This window comes from Triturus cristatus, chromosome 6 (genome assembly GCF_964204655.1).
Source record: "Triturus cristatus chromosome 6, aTriCri1.1, whole genome shotgun sequence".
Taxonomy (NCBI): Eukaryota; Metazoa; Chordata; class Amphibia; order Caudata; family Salamandridae; genus Triturus; species Triturus cristatus.
This window is the reverse complement of record NC_140589.1, coordinates 43286032-43301501: the sequence shown is the minus strand read 5'-3', so window position 1 is coordinate 43301501 and position 15470 is coordinate 43286032. Positions and strand designations below refer to the sequence as shown.

Here is a 15470-nt window from a genome sequence, read left to right as displayed (position 1 = left end):
GTAAATTAAAGGTTCCAATTGCGTGTAAGTCAATGTTACCATGTTTTAAGGAGAGAGCACAAGCACTTGAGCACTGGTTACCAGTGGTAAAGTGCAGTGTGCCCAAGGCCACCAAAGACAAATTCAGCAAAAACAGGAGGATTGAAGACAAAATGTTAGGGAAAAGCTTGTCAAGGACGTCGGGTCCAACATGTGTGCACCCCCCCCCCCCCCACCCCCCCGCAAGCTGAAGCAGAGAGAAGTACTCACCTTCAAGGGAGTTCTCTGCGCTAAGGCAGAAGAACCTGGCGAGACCATCAGCATTGGCGGGGTCAGTTCTAGGGCGATATAGTCCAATCCCTGTAGGATATGGACGGACCACCCCAACAATTTGGGATTCTCACCCCTCATCTGCATTAGCCATTTGGGGGGGAGAGGGAGGGGGTCTGTGGTCTGTCTGAACCCAGAAGTGAGCCCAAAACAGGTATGGTCTTAACTTCTTCAGTGCCTAGACCACTGGAATGCTTCCTGGATGTACGACAGAAACATGCATGCCTTTACAAAACCGTCATTATAACGGATGCGTCCCTACCACGCATGCCTTTACCACAAAAGATTTTACCCCGCATATGCCTTTGCCACGAAAATTTAATTATTTAACAGGTAAGTGTACACCCTTTATATTTAAGTATAAAGGGTTTACGCTTACCTGTGAAATACTTACATTTTCATGGTAAAGGTATGCAAGGTTAACGGCATATGCTTGTAAAGATTTACCATTAAAAAGGGTTTTAAATTACAATTCTTTAGACACAAAATCGAATTCCCTACTTGCTTCCAATTGAAAGCTATCACTGATTACATTTAATAAGGTGAACCAAGGGTATCCTATGGGAGAGACAGGCCTTACAGGAGTGAAAAACGAATTTAGGAGTTTTTCACTAGCAGGACATGTAACGGTTAAATGTACATGTCCAATTACTGTACTGTGCACTATGGGTTGTTTAGAGCCAACCCTAGGGGTGACATATGTATTAGAAAGGAAGGTATAAGCCTGGCAAAAGGTTTATTCTGTCAAGTTAAAATGGAAGTTTAAAACTGCACACACAGACTGCAGCTACTTCAGTGGGTGGCACAATCAGTGCTGCGGGCCCGCCAGCAGCATTTCATTTACAAGCTCTGGGTACAAGTATTACCCCTTTACTAGGGACTTGCAAGTAAATTAAAAGGTGCCACCTGTGTGGAAGCCAATGTTATCATGTTTTTGGGAGAGAGCACTAGCACTTTAGCACTGGTTAGCAGTGGTAAAGTGTGCAGGGTCCTAAGGCCAGGAAAAACAATGTCAGCAAATAAAGGAGGATTGAAGGCAAAATGGTGGGGAGAACCACGTCAAGGACGTAAGGTCCAACTGAATGGCATGATATGGTCTGTCATGGGATACTATGGTATGGTATGCCCTGCCATTTTTTAGCATGGTATAGTCGGTCATTGTATAGTATGGTATGGTATGGTATGGGGGTATGGTATAGCCTGCCATTTTATGGTATGGCCTGTCTTGTATAGTATGGTATTGTATAGTAAGGCCTGACATTGTATAGTAAGGTATAGTCTGGCATTGTATAATTTGTATAGCGTGGTACTGCCTAGCATTGTATAGTATAGTATGGCCTGTCACAGTACAGTATGGTATGGCCTGTCAGAGTATGGTGTGGAAGGACCTGGCATTGCATAGTATGGTATGGACTGGCATTGCATAGTATGGTATGGACTGTCATTGTATAGTATGGTATGGTCTGTCGTATAGTATACAATGGTATGATTTGTCATGGTTTACGAATATATGGTATGTCACATTTTAATCATGCCCGAGACATACTATTATTCATGAAACACATGCCAAAAACACACTTTGTTACAAACTAAATGAGTGGTTCCTTAATAGCGATAGCGACAAGCCAGTAATGTTTTTTGGATAGCGACAAGTCAGTAATGTACTTTGGATAGCGACAGGCCAGTGATGTACTTTGGAATCTTTGTTAAAGTCTACGCTAACAACCTGTGGCCTTCGGATGTCCTTACGCTGCACTAAAGAGCAGACTGGGAGAGGATGACCACTGACAAGGAACGAATATGACAAACAAGTGATAAGAGTAAGAGTGGGAGGATACCCAGGAGCAGCACAACTTCAAACACATGCACTTGAGAGGTGCTTCAAGCTGAAAAAAATAGGGCGAGACAAAAAGTGGAAGGACACGCAAACGCCAAGCTCTACTTTGTTCAGGCTGGGGGGTGGGGAACACATGACCTGAGTGCAGACCTGCCAACCTGAGGCCTAAACTGGCTGTGTGAGGAGGGGGCATGGTCTTGGTCTTGGAGGGCGTGGCTTTATGGCCAATTGCCCGAGAGGGCTTTTGGACCCCATCCATCTCTTTCTTCCACCAGAAACAATGAGATGAAAAGGATGCTGAGGCTGCTGGTGATGTCCTGGGGTGTTTCGCACTGGGCATCGCCTGCTTGCAGACTCAAAAGACGAGCTGGAAATCTACTCTGCAGTGGGATCCAGCTCGCCTGGCCTGCCACCGTGTGATTTCGGCTCTTCACCGGGTGAAGGGACCAGAAATCGTGTGACACATGGTGGCACCGTGTAAGTTGGCAGGTCTGTGACTGTAAAGCCAATGTGATGCCAGCTCACTCTGGCCAAACAGGAGCTAACAAACCAGAGAGACAATGGCGCCACCGAAGGGTATGCAATGGGCGGACTCTGATCCTGTGAATGTACACAAGATGTCTCACAAGCGACAGAGCATGCACTCTTCAGGCGGGTCCTAAAAAGCGCCTTGTTGCATTGCCATACTACAGAAAGGGCTTCTATAAGAAGGCTGGCGTCACAGGACGCATCGCCTGGTAACCAATGAGAGCCCAGGGAAGACAGAATGCCCCTTGGTGATGGGTTTCGACGGCAGACAATCAGCATTAGGATAGAATGTAAACTCTGGAGCATGGCTTCCACCAGACGACCTTGCCTTATTTAATGCAGCTGCCCACCCCACGGGTGGTTTGAGAGGCCCTGGAGCAGAGAGCCTGCCACTGCAGGGCCACACGTTCAGCGTTATGCGGCTGTCCGCGGCTCCCGCAGGGGGCCATTCCAACCGGCGTCCTCTTTGCGCCAGACGCGCCGTCTCCCTCCCTACCGCTTACCCGGCGTGGGGTTGGCAGGCAATGTACGTAGAACGTTGTAATGTTTTCTTTTCATTGCAGGATGAGTTACAGGGCGATCTGAAAGCAGACGGGTACAGTAAGGGTACCTCTGCAGCAGATGGGTACAGTAAGGGTACCTCTGTGCGTCACAGTAAGGGTGCCAGAGCCAAAGACCAGGAGCTTCAGGGCAGGTTACTGGAAAACCGCAACGGCGCCCCGTTAGTCCTTCAGGCGGTTGGAGCCTGACCAACCAGGGGTTTGCCCTGCTACGCTCCTCCCCAGAAAGGGCGTGAGTAATAAGAGACCAATGTGTCACGTGATCTGGAAGGTATAGCACTGTCTGGGTGTCCCACAGTGCTGGCTCATCAGGCGGGCGGGGCAGCATAGGTTGGTACAGCTGCCCGCCCTTGGATCGCCCGTAAGATAACCCACCATATTGCATCATTTGTGTGGAATAAACCTGCAGCATTATTTTCCCAGAACAAAAGTTGTCTTGTGTATTTATTTATTCATTCATGCATGCTCCGACGGTGGGTGGGGGTAAGTTGCCGATAATGGCACTATGGAGGCCCGGAAGCAGTCTTCCACAGCCTGGAATAGGCCACCAGAGAAGGTCCCCCGTAACTGCAATGCAATGCAGCATTGCGTTTGGCTGTGGGGAGTCTGGGTGCTTCCAGGTTACCTGGAACAGACTCACTAGACGCGGTAGAGACGCAGCGATGGAGAGCTGGAGCGAGATAAGGTAGGTGATTTTTGTATTCAAAACGCCCCCCACCTTACCAGCCGCCACTGAGCAGGAGTAAGCGACTCACACTTAGGAAGGATTGAAAAGATGGCTACAAACAAGGACCCTGGCGAGGTGCCACGCAGGGAGCTGTGAACCCTAACCGGACACCCTTCCTGCATTTAGAAGAGGATGCACTGGACTTTCAGCAGGTGACACAGACTGCGCATGCGAAAATGTGTAGCAAAGCCGCCACTGTACATCAGCAGTGTGACAAACATCTCTAGGTATGAAATGACTACATTATGTTGTTAAAATGTTTGCCATTGCTTTTGGGTTGATCCGATGGCGAGAGACAGGCAGCGGGGAAGGACTGTTGTGAGAGAGACCTTGGGACATAAACACATGCACCACACACACTGTTCTATAGAGCCTGGGAGCTGGACACAGAAGGGGCACCTTCAAGTGTGGTTGCAGTGCACCGTCTGCCTCTCCGCTGGCAGCTAATGCAGGAGGTGCTTCCTTCTAGCCCTAGGCCTCTCAGCTGGAAGCAGCAGTTCTGTACAAGGGGGAGAGTATGTCACTCCCTGCCTCCCTTCTGAGCCAGCTCAGGGACCGCCACCACATCTGAACCAAGAATGAGCCCTCAGTAGCAGCGACCAACCTTGTCATTATGGAGTCACTGTCGAAGCAATCAAGTCCAGACCGTGGAGCCCGGGGGCGGTTATCCACTGTAGACGACAAGCTAAGCGTTTGTCAACAGAAGGCCAGGACCTTGTCAAGCGTATGATTACAACTCACAAACATGTGCAGACTTCAAAGGGAAGAGGCTGGATGCCTCTTTGATGTGAAGCTACAGCCACCACCCAGGAGTCACCATGGGACGCACAAAGAGGAGTCATGGCAAACAGTGCGCGCCATACTGTCATACGCGCAACTTTATCATAAACATGTGGCACGCTGGTGCATGAGGAGCGTCTGTGCAGATCTCACAGCCGACGAATCTGCCTCTACACCCATCATGGTTAGAGTACAACTGATCCTAAAGAACTGGAGAGCTTTACAACCCAGCTGCAGACCCGCAGGCTGGGCCACCATTTTGTGGTTTCCAAATGGAGTGTGGAGGACGTCAGAAACCTCAACCGCTCTACATGAGTTAGCTGTGCTCTGAAACTTCGGGATGGAGACACCTCAAGATTAGAAAATGGAAAACTCAATGTAGTTCTCGATCTCTGCACACGAAGACGCTCACGTCTTGAGAAACCTCATTGCTGGAGAAACAGGAGCAATGCAGACAACCACAGTAACCACAAACATCTCTAGAAGATCACTTGTGGTCAACTCACCAAAAGGCACAAAACAAAGGCACCTTTAGAAGAAGGATTATTTTTACCAATAGAATTTATCGGACCCCAACACCCAAAGGCCGATTCCCTCCCTGCCCTAATATGCACCATTGTATGTAGTTTTTAGGGTGAACACCTGGCAAAAAGGCAAATTCTGGACAGTTACAGTAAAAATTCAGGACAAAGGGTCAAAAATCAGGACAAAAGGTCATTTTTAGGGACACATCTGAGGACATTGAGCGATTGTAAAATAGACAGCTGACAGAAGTACACACTAAAATAGGTTTAGATTTTTTAGTTTGTATTACACATTGGAGTGTTGAGCAAGCATTTATAAATAGATGGGCAGATTTAAAAATGAAAAAAACAGGATATACTCCAAGCAGAGTTTGACAGCCAACCTAAGAGACAGATTCCACAACCCTACCCCGCACCATTAATGATAGCGCCTAAAGCACCGCTCTGTTGCTGAACATAGACTTGGAGTTCACAGACAGTAGCACCAGTAGAGAGTGTGAAAAGAGAGGGAATGATGGTAAGAAAGGGGAGGCCACATGCTGAGCGAGAGGGAGAGACAGTGGTTGGAACAGTGAGAGCGAAGAGAGAAGAGTAAAGCAAGGGTCTGCCGGCAGAGAGAAAGAACAGATAGTGAACAGAGAAAAGATAGCAGAAGAATATGGAGCAGAGAAAAAGAGCAAAAACAGATACAAAGATGGAAAGGGTGACCGGGAGCAGGTTGAAAAGAGAAACAAAGTTAGAGGGAGCATACTAAAGGCGAGATGGGGGAACAGAGAGAAAGGATGTGGGGGGGAGAGGCAGAGAAACATGGGTAGGTAGGAGAGAGGAGGGAACAGAGAGAGAAAGGGAACCAGGAGGGGACGAGGATGAATAGGGATTGAACAGAGATGATGCGAGGGTTCACGTTGGAACCTGCACGGGCTGCGGGGGCCTGTGTTACGCCCCTGCCCCTGGTGGGGACCCTCACAGGCCGCAGGAGTTGAGCTCCACCCGATGGGCTGGCTTGAGTGCTGGTGCCAGGTGGTGTGAGAATATTTGTCGCGCCCAAACCACGAAGACCTCTTTCTCCAAGGATTCAAGCAGTACCACCCTCCAATGATGCCCCTCACCTCTGCACAGACCCGCTCTGCACCGCGGGGGCTGCGGGGGCCTGTGTTACGCCCCTGGTGGGGACCCTCGCAGGCTGCAGGAGTTACAGCTCCACCCGAGGGGCTGGCTTGAGTGCTGGTGCCAGGTGGTGTGAGAATATTTGTCGCGCCCAAACCACGAAGACCTCTTTCTCCAAGGATTCAAGCAGTACCACCCTCCAATGATGCCCCTCACCCCTGCACAGACCCGCTCTCATGTGTAGTTCATTTCTTTTACACTGCTACTCATTCCAAGCATGTAGGATAGAGCAGGGTGTTATATGGCACACATTATACAGACACAACGGCTTGTATAAGTTTGTAAGCCACTGTGTAGGAAATGTTACTTGAGACCAGGACCAGGGGATTTATTCCATTGTCTAGCCACTGCAATTTTCGCATAATTATAGATTTGCTGCATTTGCCACATAATCCATCTGCCGCATATTCTGCAGATTTTAGCTCAAATGGTACAAAAGTTACTAAATCTGCAGGAACACCTTTGTTCGGATTGGAAGGCCCTTTGCAAAGGGTGACTGTTCAACTTTCTGTTGCTTATTGCTATATTTGGGGGTTAAACTGGTACTAACGAGGTGCAACCTACGCCCAGACAGTGTTAACAAGTTAAAAATGAAAAACTTATTAAGAAACACAATTACAAAATGTGCCGCAAGAGGCTACATAATTTGCCTTTTCTTGCATATTTACTCAAACCTGCCGCATAATTCGGCTCTCCACGGACACATAACTCCAGTGGCCCTGCTTAAGGCTATGAGGAGTACAATGAGTAGGAGTCACATGCCATCCATACTGGTAGGCATTGTATGTGAAGAGCACTTAGTCTGGAGAAATACAAACTATGGATTTAAAACATAACATAGTGGTTGGGGTTTTGTTTACTAATAAGTAATTATCACCCAAAGGAACCCTATTAATCAACGGCAGAATAATGAAAGATTACCTAAAACCAAGAACGCTGTAAACCCGCGCCTTGCCGTTTCCACGCTGCGGTTTGATTTTGGTTCATAGCTCACTGTGCTATATTTGGAATGTATTTTATGAACTGCAATTAACTAAAGGGTCCCTGTGACAAAAACAGTAACTCACTGATCTGGCTCCAGAAAAAAACAATTCTTTGATCTGCATATTGCACACTGTAGTTTTCTGGAGGCAAACTATCCCTCTGCGCTCCTTTACAATGCGTCAAAACTCAGACAAGACAAAACTCAGATCTCTAAAACAGATACATTAATCACTAGAGGCAAACTGGTGTTTTAACCAGTAAACTGCTGGCACACAAGGGATCTGAAGTCTGTGCCTGTAACCCTGTGAGAAGAGTCCAAATGAGCTGACACCAGCCCCAGAACACAACAGAAAGCCGCGCCCTAGGCTGGGGCAGGAGGAGTCCCAGCAGACGCGGTCACTGCACAGCGAGGTCCATTATCACTCCGTAGGCGACACTCGCCGGCAGTCTGAAAGGCAACGGGCCGATGGCGGTCTGTGCCCGGTCGGGACGAGCCTGCGGCGGCAGGCCCTTGAGTTCACAGCAGGAGTGCGAGCTGTCCCCTACGGTGAGAGTTACAGAACTCTGGCGCTGCTTGCAGGGCACAGCGCCGGTCACTCCAATGTCCAGAATGACGGACAAAGGGTGTCCGTGAAAGGGACCATCATGGACAAGAGGCCCAAAGAATGGACGGCCCGTGAAATTTACGGATGGTTGGTCACCCTAGCAGCGCTCGAGAAGAGGATGAGGACAAAACCAGCTGGCAGCAGCCCTCAAACACAAAGCATGTCTGACTGCATCACAGCAGAAGCACAGCAGACAACCACACAAAGACTCATATGTGTAGAGAGCACAATAAGGCAACGCAACAAACAGAACATTTAGAATCAACTTGGCTAATCCACCCAACTCCTTTATTTCTCACTCTGGGGTGTGTTAGGTGGCTTGGAAGCCAGGGTGATGTGTGAGTGCTGTTTGTGAGGTGGTTGTGTTTGCACATGTAGCCTACTGGTCCTTATACTGAGGGGAAAAAGTGTGTTTTTTCAACTGTTTCACAACAGAACATTTACTCCCTTCCTGTACACAACATCCTTCAGCATCGAAGTGGAGAGGCCACGCCTTCACAGGGACCTTTCTTATTGGACACCAACCCACAACAACCACATCCTGCCGCCTACCTTCTGATAGTCTGCAGGTATTGCTCCAGAGACATTGTTCATGCCAGCCTCCATTAACAAGAAGAAAGGGAAAGGCTTCAAACAGACCTCAGAGTCGCCCGCACATCACTGCCAGGGTGTTCACCAGATACACTCCAAGAACATGTATAAAACCATGAAACGCCCTCCTAATACCAACGCTCTCGCACCCAGAGCTCCACGGGTTCTGAAACCCTCTCAAGGAAGCCACATGGATCAGCTCTTCCACATGACGATACCAAGAAGTCCACAAGACGGAGCCAATACTGGTATCAAACACCTTGGAAAGGTACAAGAGACTAAACAACGCAATGGTATCAGGACCATCTAAAACAGCACCAATGCGGCTACAGCTGTGAAGCAACAAACACTCGCATTGAGATTTCTTAGTGTGAGGAGCCCAACTGGGTGGTAAAAGCTGCTGGCCGGATCAACAGTGTTGGATCAACAGGGACCTTTACTTAATCCAGAATTGTCGCTAATTTCTTGAAATAGATCGGCACTAGTCCAACAGAACAACTAGGTCATACAATTGTTATGTTATATGGATTTGTAAAGTGCAGCTAAACACTGTGACGGCATCCAGGCACTGAGTAGGGCAGGTCTGAAAGGGAAGGAGGAGATCATGCCTGTTTTTTCTGGAAGAGCCATGTCTTGAGGTTCCTTCAGAAGTCCATCAGGGATGGGGAGGTTCTGAAGTGTTTTGGGAGGTCACTGCAGGTCTTGGCTGTGAGGTATGAGAAGGAGCGTCCTCCGCTTCTGGTCTTCTTGATGCAAGGGAGGTGTGCTCTTGCTTTGGACGCCAATTGAAGGTGTCCGGTGGGTTGCTAGTAGTTGAGGCGGTAGTTGAGGTAAGCTGGACCGTTGTTGTGGTGAGATTTTTAGGCTTGAGTGAGTAGCTTGAACTGACATCTTTCCTGGACCAGGAGCTTGTCATTTGTTTATTAGTTGTTGTTCAGAGTGTGGTGAGGTCACATGTTATTGTTGCTTTAAATGAAATGTGGGAGCCAACGGAAGGTGGAACTCATCCAGCTTGGTGTGCGGTTGAATATTCTCCATCTTGCTACTCATTGGGTCATTCTGTCCTTGACACATCTGACTATTCTCACAGTACCTATGAGCACAAGAGGCCACAGAGAAGGAGAGGAAGGAAAGAAAACTACCTGAAACAGGACTTGAGGTGGTATCCGTGCTAGAAACGAGACTTACAGATACCAAAGGTGCTGAAGAACAGGACTGTGAAGGTATCCGTTGATGAAGTGACTGGACGTTCACGGGTTTGAAACAAGGCTACTCACATCAGAGCCGCCTCGACTCTCCTTGAGAGTTTCACCACAGCTCAAAAGTCTATGAACTCCTCTGGCTCTCCTTCATTTGAAGATCACCAAACTAGTCCATGGAAAAATGAGACCCCTCATAGTCAGAATCCCTCCTAGATATCGCCACTGAAAGAGTCTATCCCGCTTGGGAAGTGTGGCTTCTACGCCTGACACGGTCTACACATCTCTCCAGATTATTGATTATGTGACTGGTCCAAAAAGGAAATATCTGTATATGGGTGGCTAATCATTCACAGAAACATGTTTTAAATCAAAAGCCATAGCAGTGATCAGTACCACACATTCCATTGCCTTCCTCCATACGTCACAACTGCTGATACCCAACCAGACGACAACATATCCACCACCCTCCAGTTGACTCTTTACCATGCTGAACTATTAAAAGGTGTCGCGGTCCAGCTGCATGCTCCACAACATCGTCCAGCGACGGAACATCGCTTATATCGCAGAGGATAGGGCCCCAGGTTTTGTCGAAGCAGGGGAGTTTGTGTGTGAGGCTTGCCGTGTCTTTTTCGATGCCTACCACTTCCCAGTCTATGAAGCCACTCCAGTCTGGTTGGGATCGCATCTGTTCCCCATTTAGAAAGCAGCACTTGTTCGGCGGCACCCAGTGCTAGGGTGATCACTTCCTCAACACAATTTGAGGGGCTAGGTCAATGGGTTGGGGAGACCCAGTATAACATACCTAGGGAATCTGGGGATGTCTTTGTGATAAATGGTGTCAATGTCCAGCAGTATTGAGTCTTAGAAGGGTTGTATCTTCGGGCAGCGCCATAACACATGTGCGAGAGTGCCTACCTGTCCACAGTGGCGCCAACAAAGTTTGTCCCCTCCGGGCTTCCACTGTGCTACTCTAGCCGAGGTGTAAAGCCAATAATGCGCTATTTTGAGGAACATTTCCTTCCCGGCGGCACTACAGGAGGAAGCTCTGGCCGTATGCAGTATGTCATGCCACTCTTTGGGAGAGGTTTTGCGCTCTAGCTCGGACTCCCATCGACGCTGCGCTGGGGGCTTAGTGCTATGTTTAGGTGGAAACAGGAAGGAGTGAATGTCTGAGAGCGGGTGTTTGTCGGAGCTGCGGGTAATGGCCCATTTTTCAAACTTTGGCATGAGCTCGAATATGTGCTTGGGTATCCCAGTGTCGCAGGGCCGCTGTGTGTGGTCGGCTTTGGGAATAGTTCAGCTGGAAAACTCATTTTTAAAGGACAAATCCACTTACTTCATGTCCCAGACTGACTGACTAAACCCAAGCAAAGCCCCAAGAACCTCTTTCAAATTGTGGAGCAGACGACCCTCTCTTCTTCCTTGCAGTCGGTTAGCAGTCCCAAGACACGTGTGCGAACACTGCACTCGCTCTGAGGAGGAAAAAGCTGAAGGATCAGTAAAATCAAACATTCCTTCTTCAGCCAAACTAGCGACTTGGCTCCGGACCTGGCTTCATATGGTAAGCACTGGACTTCATTGTTTTATTTAGGAACATTTTCCGTGCTATTGACGAATATGTGACGTTACATCGCATGCCATTACAGCGCATGCCATTACAGCGCATGCCATTACAGCGCATGCCATTACAGCGCATGCCATTACATCGCATGCCATTACATCGCATGCCATTACATCGCATGCCGTTACATCGCATGCCGTTACATCGCATGCCATTACATCGCATGCCGTTACATCGCATGCCGTTACATCGCATGCCATTACAGCGCATGCCATTACAGCGCATGCCATTACATCGCATGCCATTACATCGCATGCCATTACATCGCATGCCGTTACATCGCATGCCGTTACATCGCATGCCATTACAGCGCATGCCGTTACATCGCATGCCATTACATCGCATGCCGTTACATCGCATGCCATTACAGCGCATGCCGTTGCAACGCAAAACTTTACCCTGACTTTGTCGGGGGAGCGCTGGAAGTTGGAATAGATTCATTTTCTATTCCAACTCCAGAGTGTGCAACAGTAGGGAAGGTGTTGAAGTTAAATCCAACACCTCCTACCCACTGCTGCACCCCTTTAGCGTTGCAACGGTTAGCAATGTAATTGCATGCGTTGTAACGGTTGCGTTGAAAAGGCTGTTTCCCGCTATTGACAGGCATATGAAGAGGGACTTCTATTTTATATGATGGCATGGTACTGCCACTTCTGGTATTTAATGTGCAGTTGGCATGTTCTTCCAGTGCCAGAGCGGCACACGTATAAGGCCCTGCCTCAGGGTGGGGCACAGGTATTTGTCTGATGAACACCCACACTTTGACTGACACATATAGGAAATGCCATTATGAAAAAGGTAATCTCCTTCTGTACTGCCCACAATACCAGATGTTTGTTGGGTAGTACATACGGTGAAATGGGCAGTAACGTGCACCACTCAGTTCAGCCTTTATACATTGTCTAAGCCCCCCTGGGAGGGGTTGGCTTGCTCGCTCAATACTTTACATCTACAGGTTAACAACATATTTGTTTTCAGATTTCTATGGGGCTTGTTTGTGGGTTTTTCTTAGAAACAGAACTTTTTATTCTACAGGAAGTACTCTACTTCGACTGTTCTTTGGGGACTTTGGGTGGGAACCCGCTAAACAAGTCTGGTCTGTCCAGGAATTCTTTCTTGGCCCATAGTCTTGCGAGCCAGACTCAATACCACCCCAACAAAGACCGATTTTATAGAAGGTGAGGTTACTTGGAGCAGTCTTTGTATGTTCAACAAGCCCCATACTAAAGAACTCCTCACTACACTCAAAACTGTGTTGTAAAGTTTAAACTCTAGGTACACCCTAGAAGCAGGGCCGACAGCCAAAGGCTGACGCGGACCCACTGGAAGGCAACCGCATCTGCCTCCGAGCTGGCCATCAGCCGCAGCATCCACTGTAACCCTGTCTTTAGTCATCAAGAGTCTTTAAAAGATAATTTTGGTACAAATCACAGCTATATGCTCTGTTTAGTCTCAAGTCTGCACAATATGTACAGGAAATAACTAAATCTCTCTGAAGAAAAGCCTTTTACACAGTGGAAATCTGAGTTGATTTGGAGAACCCCATAAAAATGCCATTCCTCTGGAAAACCTAACAAGTTCAAAGTAGTAAAAATACATAGGTGGTTGGAAATGTCCACATTCTGTTGATGGGCTACAAAGTTGTGGTGGCGATTAGCCAACGCAGTGCAATAAAGATATCTAGCAACAGCACAGCCGGCTCAGCCACGGCCATGAATTTGGGGATGATAAAAAACATGCTTTCTACATTGAAATGATGTAATCACTCTGAAACCTCAGTTTTTGGCAACACAGAGTGCATACTATAAAATGAGAAAATTGGAGCGAGCTGAGCTGGAGGTAAAGACAAAGGATCGTCAGAATAAATTGGTGCTCGATACACCAAAACCTTCTCGATTTACCCCAAACAACCCTCGTCGCCGTCATCTCGTTGCCAAGAGAGTACTTTACTGCTGGCGTCTCTGTAAGGAAACGATCTAAAACGTTCCAAAGACAAGGGGTGCAGGGATACTGTTGATATCTAAGGAAGCCAAGAGGCCTCACCATGAGGACAAAACTCAAAAACACGTACCTGCAGCTACGGATGCCGCCGTGTTGCGTGTACACAGGTTTCTGCTCCGTATCAACCCTTTGCCCAGAGGTGAGATTCTGAGCAGAGGCAAGCTTTCCCTCGCTGGAGCAGATGCACTAACTGAAGTACCACGCGTTGACTCCATCACTCCTAGGGTGCCACTTTGTCTCTAGGTTTTAGCACCATTTTCCAGCTCCCAGGACAGTTCCCCTCAGTCCTTCCCTTTAACAGCGGTTTGTTTATACTATTTATTTCCACAGATACAGCACCCCTGAGGCCTTGTGGCTGCTACTGCATGTGTTCAGATAGCCAGCATGGAGCAGAACTAGGAGGAGTCAGAGCACACACATGTGAGACAACCATCTGGTGGGTACAACAGTGCTTAATGTAGGGGGAAACTGTCCAGCTCCACGCTGGCTCCACCCACCACCACTGCTGCTGGGGAAAAGCAAAGAGTGTTTTTTAAACCAATCATAGCATCATGCATTTATTTAATAGTAGCTCATAAATGTTGACAGAGAGCAATCACACACTGAAGGCCGGCGAAGGACTTGATACCATTTAGGGCCGAACCATCGTAAAGGGGACATCAGCCAACATCCTCTTTTATACTCGTAATGCTTCATATACCTCCCAGATTTAACAATCATTTAACCACAAAAAAGTTATCCCGAGCCTGTTACTTTTATATGTTGGACTAGAGTTTAACTAGGGAAAGTCTGGTAAGTGAAATGTGCCGATCGGTCTGTTTAGATTACACAGTTCAGTTGTGTGCCAGAAGGATTTCTCAAATGAATCTTAAAAAGAGAACCTGAAACTTGATTAGAAAGTGCAAGAGGGCCTGAAGGGTGATGAGAAATTGCACAATGCAGAGCATTCAGGCTTTGCTTGCAAGCTGGTCAGGTCAGCAAATAGTGCTGTCTGCTCGAAAGCTTTACTCAGCCTTCGCTTGAAACAATTAGTATTAGAGGGTCATCAGCATCGTCAGAGCGCGAGAGTGCCCAGTCACACAGGGAGGGTATTAGGCAAAGCCTGGGAGATGGACAAGTATCAGGGTAATATCACCTTAAGGGCGAGGACCTGCCACGCGTCCACCCAGTCTGCAGCCTGGCGGGTTCAGGGGCGGGAGAGGATTCATGTGCCGAGTAATCTTCTTCAGATAGGACCATCAAGACAATCTATGGCGTTTTTGGAGAAGGAGAATAGAGAAGTGAATAAATGTTGGCCTGGTGTTACCTCTATAAGCTTCTGTCAGTGGGTGTATACAGAATCTGCCAAAACACAAGTGGCGCCTCAACAAGGTACATGATGCTTAGAGAGTTTCTTCGATTCAAATACTAGTATCCATGAAAGATCACAACAGGTATAAATTGATGATGCATTTGTTATCCAAGTGCCAGTGACCAAATGGTGAATTGCCAACAGGCAAGATCTGCGTTATGTCGATGTGAACTTGAAGATCTCTGGGCGACGCTCAGGCAGGTCATGGTCATGAGTAAGAACACGTCACAAAAGATAAAGTCCAGGGCACATCCCATTGGCAACAGATCTTGTTGTGCTTTGTGAACCTGCTGCCCAAAGACGCAACACCCGAGGCCATCACAGATCGGCAATCCTATAAACATGATGGGGGCATCCAGGAGTACAGGGTATGACGAATCAAACCTCTGTTACATAATCAAAGTCCTTAGTAAAGTCCACAAAACACCGTCAAGCATTCCAGCATCAATACACAGCACCCACTTTACCACTAGAACCAATGGAACAGAATTGTAGAACAGCAAGTCAATCCAAAAGCCGATCTGGGTCTTATGAATGGTTTCTAGCTTTCTACCTTGCGTTGACGCAAGACAACGCTTCAACCAGTACAACCTTGCGCAGTGGTGTAGTTGGACAGCCGGAGGGATAATCATAAAAAGGAGCCAGTGGTGTAGTTGGACAGCCGGAGGGATATTCATAAAAAG

At 47.9% G+C, this 15470-nt stretch overlaps 1 protein-coding gene across 1 annotated transcript in view; it reads right to left on the bottom strand.

Annotated features, from left to right (window-relative positions):
* KIF6 (kinesin family member 6) overlaps positions 1-15470 on the bottom strand; it is a 1720339-nt gene that overhangs the window by 1555763 nt on the left and 149106 nt on the right. The window lies entirely within an intron of this gene.